This window comes from Cibotium barometz, chromosome 21 (genome assembly GCF_041138505.1).
Source record: "Cibotium barometz isolate CiBa-2024 chromosome 21, ASM4113850v1, whole genome shotgun sequence".
Lineage (NCBI taxonomy): Eukaryota > Viridiplantae > Streptophyta > Polypodiopsida > Cyatheales > Cibotiaceae > Cibotium > Cibotium barometz.
The window spans coordinates 33,284,100-33,296,329 of record NC_141066.1 but is presented as its reverse complement, the minus strand read 5'-3'; positions in this window follow the sequence as shown (position 1 = coordinate 33,296,329).

The window sequence follows — 12,230 nt, the reverse complement described above, 5'->3', positions numbered from 1 at the left end:
TAACTTAAAGTGGTTAGCCCTCTCAATATGTATGCCGTTAAATGCAAGCAATAAACACACTCAAAGCTAGATATTTCATTATGAATATGCAATGCATCTCTCTTAGTTATAAAAGCTATCGCATCTAGTGACTTACAAACTCTAATTATAGCCATGTACCAACTAATCCATCTAATATCAAAGGTATGCTCAAAATGAATAATAGGATAATCTAGTTCTTCTTGCATAGCTTAAATGCAAGCAATAAACACACTCAAAGCTAGATATTTCATTATGAATATGCAATGCATCTCTCTTAGTTATAAAAGCTATCGCATCTAGCGACTTACAAACTCTAATTATAGCCATGTACCAACTAATCCATCTAATATCAAAGGTATGCTCAAAATGAATAATAGGAAAATCTAGTTCTTCTTGCATAGCTTGAAGACCTTCCAGCCTCTTTGCACTTCCATTGAAGTATGAAGCTATAGCATTAACAAGCTTGTCTAAGCTTTTACAATTCAGTATGAAGCTATAGCATTAACAAGCTTGTCTAATCTTTTACAATAGTCCATGTTTTTTGCAACATTGAATATGGCAAGAGCCATTAGGAACTCAATGTTACCATATTATAGTAGTGATGTGTGTGAACACACTTAGGACCGCCGGGGCACTTTTTCCCTCACTAGGAGGTTTTTTCCCCCGTGCATTGTATATACGCCCATTATCTTCTAGGGCTTGTAATCTTTTCATTTTAGGCACTCATAATACACTACTGTGTTGTGCTCAAGTTTCCTCATCTTCTTGAAGTTGTGTGTGCATTCCTGCAACCCTAATTCCAACAATTGGTATCAGAGCAGGCTTCCTCCTCCCGGGCAGCATCACCGGCACCTGCCGCTTCATCTCCTCCGATTGCGACGAGGTTTCACGAGCGTCTGCAGGTTAGTATATGCCGTGGGTAAGCCCGTAGGGCTTGGTCGTTTCAGAATTTTGATCTGAAGTCATTTCGCCCTCCGTTTTTGCATTCCAAGTACTGCGCAGGCAAAATCGTCCTACTGTGCAGATTTTCTGTCAAGATTAAAATCTGCAGGACAGGTGCCCATTCGTCTGTTTTGGGCTGTGCTACATAGCACAGGTCAATTTTATACAGGTTTACCTCTTACAGACAGCATTTACATCTAGTAGTACAGTCATTGGCCATGGCTGACAACAATGATGTATTCCGCATGTTGGCTGCTGAGGATAAGTTGGATGGCACCAACTATCCATTGTGGGCATATATGATGCGACATGTATTGGTAGCAAAGGGGTTATGGAACATTGTGCAGGGTATTGATGCACGTCCTATTGTGGCTGGGAATGCTGCAAATACATCAGAAACAGGTACTGTTGATGATGGTGCAGGCACAAGTGCTGTAGCAGCTGTTCGAGAACCACCACTTTCAGCAGAGCAGATTCGTTGGGATGGTAGAGATGCGCAGGCTCATGCCTTGATTGCGCTGTCTGTCAAACGTACCATTATCCCACATATTCGCTCCTGCAGGACTTCTAAGGATGCTTGGGATGTACTTGCCACATTGTATCAGGCAAGAAATGAGGCTCGTGTTGCTTATCTCCGAAAACAGTTGGAGAGTGAGCATATGAACGAAGGTGATTCTATGGATAGCTTTTTGACAAAGATCAAGGATTTCAAAGAGCAGCTCATTTCTGCAGATGAAATCCTGTCAGACAGTTCACTTGTGCAGACTGTTTTGAATGGTCTACCAGATTCTTATCAGGGTTTTGCTTCCACTCTTCGCTTGATGATGAAAGGCAATCCCAATGCCTTATCATTTGAGGAGTTAGTTTCTGTTTTGCTGCAAGAAGACCAGTCAAGGCAAAACATGAATATTATGCGTGTCGCAGATCAAGCTTTCGTTGCTAGTCAGAGAAGCGGGAAAGGTAAAGCTGGCTTTTCTTCTAGTAAGCAGAAATCTGCAAATGCTGCGCAACCAAAGAAGGAAGACAAAGATGAGAAGAAGGGTGACAAACAGAAGACATTTTGCAAGTACTGTAAGGGAAATGATCATGTCATCAAAGCGTGTCCTAAGCTGGCTGCGAAAGAGGCTAAGAAGAAAGAGGCTGGTATGGCTGTTGTTGCAGATGCCTCTCCTTCTAACAATGAATCTGCTAATGTTGTGCTAGATACAGAATGGGCATTCAATGCGCAGTGCAGTTATGACCCATCTTTGCATGACACATGTATGTCTGCAGTAGATTCAGATGTATGGTACTTTGACAGTGGTGCCACTAAGCATATCACCTCGCAGCGCAGTTTATTCACTTTCCTTGAGTCTGCTCCCACAGGGAATACTGTCACTTGTGCCAATAACTCCTCTTATCCCGTTGAAGGAGTTGGACAGATTGTGCTGAATGTTGCAAATGGCAACACCTTTACACTTTTTGATGCATTGTATGTGCCAGGGATCAAAAAGAATCTGCTGTCAGTCTCCGCATTTGCCAAAACAGGTTTGGTTGTAAAATTTGTGGATGACAGATGTACTGTTCATGATCTCTCTTGTGGTGACATCATTGTAGCATCTGGTTCACTATGTCGAGGGCTGTATAAGCTCAATATGGATGGCAAATGTGTAGAGGATTCAGCATGTGCTATTATGGATACGCAGGCTATTTCAAATGCAAAACTGTGGCATGCACGTTTTGGTCATCTGAATTTTGCAAGTTTGCTGCGCCTGCAGAAATCTGAAATGGTGTCTTCTTTGCCTAAGCTTGAGGCACCTGTCAAGCATGTTTGTGAGGGCTGCATATTGGGTAAAATGCAGCGTGCTTCCTTTCCCAAAGATGGATCAGTGAGAGCTGAACGCAGATTGCAGCTTGTTCACAGTGATGTTTGTGGTCCCATGCAAACTCCATCATTTGGAAACTACCTTTACTTCGTGACTTTCATTGATGATTTTACCAGGCATGCATGGGTATATCCTTTGAAGGCAAAGTCCGAAGTGTTTTTGTGCTTCAAACAGTTTTTGGTTATGGCTGAAAATGTGTCAGAAAGTAAGATGGGCACCCTCCGTTCAGATCGAGGGGGGGAGTATATGTCTTCAGAATTTAATGCATTTCTGGCTGAGCGTGGGATAAAACACCAATGTACAGTGCCGTATACACCACAGCAAAATGGTGTGGCTGAGAGAAAAAACAGGTCTCTCATGGAAATGGCAAGATGTATGGTTAAGAGTCAAAGTCTACCACATGGTTTTTGGCTTGAGGCTGTCATGTGTGCCACTTATGTACTAAACAGGTGTCCCACCAAAGCATTACAGGTTGTCACTCCATATGAGGCTTGGCATAGCCGCAAGCCATCTGTTGGCCATTTACGTGTTTTTGGTTGCCTGGCATATGCATTAGTGCCTGTGCAACATCGCAGAAAATTGGATGACAAAGCTGTCAAATGTATTTTTGTTGGATATAGTGCTGAGAGCAAAGGCTATCGTTTGTATCATCCACAGACAAAGCGCATTTTGGTTAGCCGTGATGTTGTATTTGTGGAAGATGCAGTTCAGCCCTTGGTTTCATGTACTAAGGAGACAGATATCAGCTCACGTGATGTCTATGATACATTGTTGCCTCTTTTCAGTGGTGCACAGTCAAGTGCAATACCTCATGAGGCAGTTTTTCAGCCTATGCAGGTTTTAAATGATGGCACAGATCAGCCTATATCTGATGCAGATGTGCATGATGCACTTGAGGATGAGAGACAAGAGATTGAGGGCTCTAGGAACATGCCTAGATGGCTGGTGCAGACTTTGCGTGACAGCAAGTTGGATGCCCCTTTGTCTAGTCGCACTCGTTCTGGCTCTCATGGTGCCTCTTATGCGTCAGATTGTTATGCATTGGCTGTTTCTAGTATGTGCGATGAAAGTGAGCCTGTTTCATTTGATGAGGCACAAAGTTCAGAAAATTGGATGGCTGCTATGCAAGCAGAATACGATGCTATTATGAAGAATAGTACATGGTCTTTATGTGACTTGCCCCATGGCAAGAAGGCCATTGGCACTAAGTGGGTTTACAAATTGAAGCGTAAGCCTGATGGCACAGTGGATCGCCATAAGGCTAGGCTTGTTGCAAAAGGTTATGCTCAAGAGAAGGGCATTGATTTTGATGAGACTTTTGCTCCCACATGTCGTATGACCACTGTTCGTAGCATCTGTGCATTAGCAGCTCATAATGGTTGGAATGTACATCAGCTGGACATAAAGACTGCGTTCTTAAATGGAGATTTGCATGAGGAGGTGTATGTATCGCAGCCTCGTGGTTTTGTTCAAAGAGGGCAGGAAAACAAAGTGTGCAGGTTAAAAAAGGCTTTATATGGTTTAAAGCAAGCTCCACGAGCTTGGTATGAAAAAATACATGCATATTTGACTGCACATGGGTTTCAGAATAGTCCAACAGAAAGCACTTTGTATGTTAAACGTGTGGATGGTGTACATCTAATCATTGCTCTCTATGTCGATGACATGCTGCTCACAGGACCAAATGAGAGTCATATTGCTGATTTTAAGGCTGAATTGAATGCCTCTTTTGAGATGTCAGATTTGGGGCATTTGCATCATTATTTGGGGATACAATTTAAGCAGTGTGATGGAGGTATTGCTTTGTGTCAGACAAAGTATATTGAAACATTGTTGCGGAGATTTGGCCTTGAAGACTGCAAGCCTATTGCTACTCCAATGGAGACAGGTTTGAAGTTGAGTCTTCATGATGCTGGAGATCACTTTGATGTCACACTCTATCAGACAGCTGTTGGTTGCCTCATTTATGTATGCATTACGAGGCCAGACATTCAGTTTGCAGTCTCACAGGTGAGCAGATTTATGCATAGCCCAGGCATTAAGCATTGGCAGGCAGTGAAGCGTATCTTTCGCTATTTGAGTGGTACTCGGCATCTTGGGTTGTTTTATCCCAAGGGGGGATCATTGCCGCCAGATTTACATGTTTTTTCAGATTCTGACTGGGCTGGTTGTTATGACACACGCGTGTCCACGAGTGGTTTTTGCTTCATGCTTGGAAGCTCATGCATATCATGGTTGAGCAAGAAGCAGCCTACTGTGGCCACTTCTAGTTGTGAAGCTGAGTACAGGGCAGCTTTCACAGCTACGGTTGAGTGTGTGTGGCTCAGACGCCTTATGGCTGATTTGGGTGTTGGGCAGCCATCTGCCACCACCATCTTCACTGACAGTCAGAGCGCATTGGCAGTTGCGCGGAACCCAGTGTTCCATGCTCGTACGAAGCACATTGAGGTGCACTACCATTATGTCAGGGAGAGACTCTCTGCAGGAGAGATCAGTTTGGCTTATGTGCCAACACAGGATAACCTTGCAGACCTTTTCACAAAGGCTCTGCCTCGTGAGAAGTTCGAAGCTTTTCGCAAAGCTTTGGGCTTACTCCCTTTTGTGGATTCGTCCACATAGCTAGACACTTCCCTATACATGAGTGCTAGCTCTTGTTCACCGCATCACTCCAGGGGGGATTTGTTACCATATTATAGTAGTGATGTGTGTGAACACACTTAGGACCGCCGGGGCACTTTTTCCCTCACTAGGAGGGTTTTTCCCCCGTGCATTGTATATACGCCCATTATCTTCTAGGGCTTGTAATCTTTTCATTTTAGGCACTCATAATACACTACTGTGTTGTGCTCAAGTTTCCTCATCTTCTTGAAGTTGTGTGTGCATTCCTGCAACCCTAATTCCAACACTCAATGGAGTCTTCTTGGGCCCTTTTATTTGGCAGTTTAAGGGAGTCAAACCTTTTCTCTTAAGAAGAAACATTTTCTAATTAGAAGCTTCAAAACGGCTACTTTATTCGAATTTGAATTTTGGGGGGAAAATGGAATTTAAAATCTAGCGAATAAAACCATATCATGTAACATATCTATGGAAAGCTCTTGATGCGTAGATCACGGATCTATAATCTTCGCTCAAATCGGAGCTTGTATGTAGAAGTTATGGAGGTCCGAAAATTGTAAAATTGCCCCCTCCCCTTTTTGGGAAAAAAAGTGCACCCTTTGACCACTCTTACACCTCTCTCACAAACCATTGGTTTTTGCTTACATGGCGGGCTCCTATTTGTCAAAAAGTTAAACGTTTCCATAACCTCATGGCAAATTAAAGGGCCCAAAAAGACTCCATTGAGTTCCTAATGGCTACGATGTGCCACACAATGAATGGAAGGTAAGATAAAGATTCACATACTTTTTCAATAAATCTTGAACACCATTATGTTTTCCAATCGTTGTGCTCCTCTTCACCCCTAATTTTGACCGACTATAAGTTCATGAGATGAATCGATTGTGATAACCACAATGGTTAGCATTACTCCTACCATTTTTTATCAAAGCATGGTTACACTTCATGTAATTCATTTTTGTTGTGCTCCTCTTCACCCCTAGTTTTGACCGACTATAAGTTCATGAGATGAATCGATTGTGATAACCACAATGGTTAGCATTACTCCTACCATTTTTTATCAAAGCATGGTTACACTTCATGTAATTCATTTTTATGTAAAACCGTCCTAAGCACTTCATGAAAAAAGATATGGTATGACTGAGCTTACGACATGTGTAATGCCAGTCCATGAGCTACAAAACCTAGGTGTACATAGAGCTAGAAAACCAGTTTTGGGCCCCCAATTCTTAATGGGCGACTCGCCACATTGTAAAAAGGAGCTCATGTATATAAGAGACTTAATGAAGTATGAAAAGGACACAATCCCATTATCACATTTGAGTCTTCTTCTTCTTCTCTCTTTCTCTCTTATGTGGTTGTGTGTTGGTGCATGCTTCCTTACTTGATATAGAGAGTTGGTCTAGGTCTCAAATGTTTACACTCTGTTGTACTATTGTGGTTTTCTCGGTAAATTGGGAACCATTCTCTCTTGGGATAAAGATGGGGTTGTGACTGACCTGGTCTGGTGGCCTTGACTTACTCTCCATTGTTGGGTCATTAGTTGTTACTGCTCTACCATAGTTGTCTTGAAGAGGATTCCTTCCCTTTCCCTTCACATTTTGTGCTTGTGGTTTTAAAGGAAGCTTTAGAGGTGTCTTCATGAAATTCTCGTGAATGAGTTTCCTTGAAATTGTCTTCAAAATCCATGGCACTTCGTTGTGCTCCTCTTCACCCCTAATTTTGACCGACTATAAGTTCATGAGATGAATCGATTGTGATAACCACAATGGTTAGCATTACTCCTACCATTTTTTATCGAAGCATGGTTACACTTCATGTAATTCATTTTTATGTAAAACCGTCCTAAGCACTTCATGAAAAAAGATATGGTATGACTGAGCTTACGACATGTGTAATGCCAGTCCATGAGCTACAAAACCTAGGTGTACATAGAGCTAGAAAACCAGTTTTGGGCCCCCAATTCTTAATGGGCGACTCGCCATTGTAAAAAGGAGCTCATGTATATAAGAGACTTAATGAAGTATGAAAAGGACACAATCCCATTATCACATTTGAGTCTTCTTCTTCTTCTCTCTTTCTCTCTTATGTGGTTGTGTGTTGGTGCATGCTTCCTTACTTGATTGTGAGTGTGTGATTGTAGGTGGCACTCTCTATCTTCTCTCTATTCTCTTCTTCTCTACCTTCTCTCTCCCTTCCTCCTTGCACATATGAAGGAATTGAGATAGGAGTCAGGCTTTCTATAGATCCTTCTCTCATTGCTCTCTACCTAGCAAGTGGAAGCTCCGCCTAGGTGACATAAGTGGTGGTGGAGTGAGCCCGTAGAGTAGCTTCACACATCGAGGAGTTAACCTTGAATAGGTTTGGCTAAGTGCATGTTCCTAAACTAACCCTTTCATCCTGTCTCTTCTCTCTTCACTCCTTCTTCTCTCATGTAAGGAGAATGCTCATTTAGGTGAATATCTTTGGCACTGCTGCTCTGCTGCTAGGGAATGGCACTTAGTTTAGTGTCCTTTACAATTTCTTCCTAAGCTAGAGACTTATCTTGCTCGGATGGAATGCAAATCCGCTAGTTATAGGAGTTTGGTATGAGTTTCTTGTTGATTTATGTTCTTTTTATTTTTCTCGAAACAATGGAGTTGAAATGGAGCATTGGGAGCAATAGGAGCTTCGGAGGCTGCATTGAAGGTGGAATCAACAAGTAAGTGCCCTAATTTTCCCATTGATTCCATCGATTTTTGGTTTTTTCTCCAAGTAGATAGACAAACTGCATGTTAGCTTAATTACACCATTAATTCTAGGATATTAGGTTAAACTAAGAATTTCTTGCATTATTAGGTAGCTTAGGACTAGCCTAACCTACATATAAAAAGAAAACCTCAAAAATCCATCACTAAGGGGAAAAACCAGGAGAAAACCAGGGGCAACTCATTCTTGGTTGCATTTCTAAAAAGTGAACGTCCATACCTTCACAAAGGTACGGTCGTACCCTACTCATCCACGCCCATTCACTTTCAGTTTGAGAATTTCTCTAAATATAATTCATAAATGAGAGTAACGGGTATTCAAAAAGCATTAAAGTTGTGCAGCTAACTCTGTCAGGAGAATATAAGGAGGCGGTTGCACATCACAGTGCACCTCAACCTGGCCATGAAGTGAGGATACCTCGCTGTGGCCCACCACAGCGAAGTATCCTTATGGTTCCCTACATACCCTTGCCATCTCCAATCCTTCCACTGCAACCTCTGTTACCTTGAGTGACCCTCATGCACCAATTGACCTTGAAAGGTTCAATCAAGAAAGGGATGGTAAGTACTCGTGAGAGTACCCCCAACTTAAGTCCCTTATGCATAGGTTGTGGGGGACAGACCACATGTATAAGGATTGCCCACATTAAGAATGGGTGTACTTGGAAAAGGAAATGAAGCTAAACCGATCGCCATCATTAACTTGTTGAGTGTGTACGATGGTTTCATCCACATATTGCCTCTCAATGCAGTCACATGGATACAAAGTAGGAGGAGAGTTGCTACTCATGTTGCTGTCCCGCTGAAGCATCTACTTTGCAAAAGCAGGGGACCCAGGACAACTAAGGATCTTGTCTTCTAAAGAGGTTCTTAATCTAAAGCAAGCAAGTAAGGGCACTCAAAAGAAAAGGGCCACAAAGATTGGCAAGAAGGGAGATAGTCGTGTCACTATAAAAAGTGGATTTGACGAGGGTATGACTACAAATGTGTCATCTTCCTCATCCAATGAAGAGAAGATGCTACCATCCATCTCTCAAACAAGGGAGTAGATAAACCCCGATCATCTACCCACGAAGTTGGTTGAATATCCAAACCCACTTGAGGAGAAAGGTAGGCTTAAGGCTGCTTAAGAGCTAGTCAAGGAATATCAAGATCAATTTGAAAAGGAACCTTACGTGATTCAGGCTATAGGGAGTTCCTCAATGCCTAACATAAAACCAATTGATGAAACCCATTAGCTAAATAGAGGCCTTAACCGCTAAGTACTCTTTGAGAATCTCCCTCTAGAGGATGAACCAGAACAAATAACAGTTCTACATTAGGTGCATCTTGTTGCTACTTATTTTAAGGATCTTAGGAATGATCGCCCAAGAAAATCAGACACTAATTTGTCTAGCAAAAGGAGCTCGAAATGTTCCCCATTGAAGGGGAAGAGTCCCTAACTCACTTCAAAACCCCCAAAGCTCTGTCACTCCACTCATAGGACACAATACAAAAAGTTGGGTGCAAGCCAAGCGTGATGCTAAAAAAAGAATGGATGAGGAAAGCACTAAGGCAGAATAGACCGAACAAGATCTTGAACACTTCAAAGCCTACAAGATGGGTGACCACTTTGTACAATATGAGAAGGCCCAAAGAATCCATGATGGAAAGCCTGTAATGTCTTATGATTGATCGATCGAGGTTAAGGAGATCAACCTGGTAGGTCTAGGGGAAAATCTAAAACCTATCTATATTAGGAAAGACCTCTCTGTAAAAGAAAACAAAAACCTTATTGACCTACTCACCTCACTGAATTCCCAGTGATATCAAAGGTGTATCTCCTAAAGTGGTCAAACACACCATCCCCATGGTGGAAGGGACAAGGCTAGTAAAACAAAGAGTCTACCGTATGAATCCTAAGTACTCCAAGATGGTCTGTGAAGAGATCAATCAACTCATAGATGCTAAATTCATCTACAAAAAAATAGAGCACACTGAATGGGTCTCACCCATCATGATAGTACCCAAGAAAAAAGAAAAAGTGAGAGTGGGTGTGGACCTCAAAAAGGTCAATGCCGCCACGTGCATTGGATAACTTATACATAATAGATTACAAGCTTCAAGGCATTACTGGTAAACTAAAATCCCAAACAAAAATAAAGTAACATTAAAACATGTAAATTGTAGATTTTCAAGCCACCACCATGATATATTGCACACAAAATATCATCATGCATAAATCAAGACTATGAAATGTTTTTTGAAGACAAGTGAAGTGGATGTGTGAAAATTAGCAATGTGGAAACTCTAAAATACAAACCATGTAGTCATCTTTTTATAGACTGCAATATATGTTGAACAATTTATGTGGTTATATTCCAAAACACCAATACTAAATTCAATAAGGTAATATGATGCTTCAATGCAACCAGTTCTTTTAGTATAGAAAGGAATGTTACTTGTTGTTCATGCAAGGGTAAATAAGGTTTCTTTTTGGAATAAAGTTTATACTAGACATGAATGATGGTAAACATGGGAGATGTACTAAGATAAGAAGTAAGTCGAATACAAGAGTATAAAATAAAGTTTCTACTAGGCATGAAAGATGGTAAACATGGGAGATGCACAAAGATAAGTAGCAAGTCTATATAAGAGTATAAAATGGAATTTTACATCTAAAATTATCTAATTAAAATCTCCGGAGGGGGGAGGGGGGGTCACTCAAAAATATGTAAGGTAGCACGTGAATTCAAGGGGTGTGCTAAAATACCAAAATTCACAGCTACAGGTTTTCAAAGCACCTCTTAAGCATACATCAGCGCACATCGTATACAAGAATGACCCACCTAAGGTAATAACTATCCTAATTGCACTCCTATAAGGATTTTAGGCCTTTGCTTGTACACATCCAAGCTCACTCCTATTAAGGATTTTGTATGCAGGTCGTGAATATGGTCGACGATCATGTCCTATAGTCCTTTTAAAAAACAAGGATCAATTACACATGGTCCATATAAGATCTTATAGAGATCAAGCATATCTCCTCTTACATAGAGATATGGGAGGTCTTGTGTGATGTCTTGTGGGTGGATCAATCATATCTTTTGTATAGATATTGGGTTAAGTTGTGTTTTTATTTTGCATAGAGATTTGGGTTAAGTTGTGTATTTGTTATGCTCCTTTGTTAATTTTGCCATTTACTATAGACAACAATAACAAGTCCATCACCATGGTGAAGCCTATCTTTCCATGGGATTAAGTGAGTCTTGACTACTTATTCTTTTTGATTGAGTGGTGATGGGTGGAGTAAAGAATTAACATTTTCAAAGAGAAACATCTACTTTACTCTAAAGGCTATAAAATCCTTCACTGACTAACTTATCCTTTTGGATTAAGTGGTGATGGGTGGAGTAAAGAATTGACATTTTCAAAGAGAAACATCTACATTACTTCAAAGGGTATAAAATCCTTCACTATGCTATTTAAAGGCTTTGTTAATGGTTCTTCTAGTATAATCTATTAATAGTGAAAAGAGATGACATCAAACTTCAGTACCTTCTCTAACATAAAAAATTTAAAAAACATTTGAAACCATGATATCCTTCTCTTTTTATTTTTCAAGGTAAATTCTCTAAATTTGGAATACACCTCACATTAATCGTCTCTTTTTTGTTAACATTGCTCACACTCCTTATTAATATAGATATATATTAGAACTTTTCAAACTCATGTTTGAGAGTAGGTGTCATGTTTAAGAGGTTTGAACATATGGACACACATACGCGCACACACACACACACACACACACACACACGCATATACATATACCTACATGTGTGTGTACATGTGCATGCATGTGTGTATGCATATATATATACTTACATGTGTGTGTGTACATGTGCATGCATGTGTGTATGCATACATATATACTTACATGAGTGTGTGTGTGTGTGTGTGTGTGTGTGTGTGTGTGTGTGTGTGTGTGTGTGTGTGTGTGTGTGCATGCACACTCACACTCTCACATGTGTGTGCACATGTGAGGGTTTAAGCTCCCTAC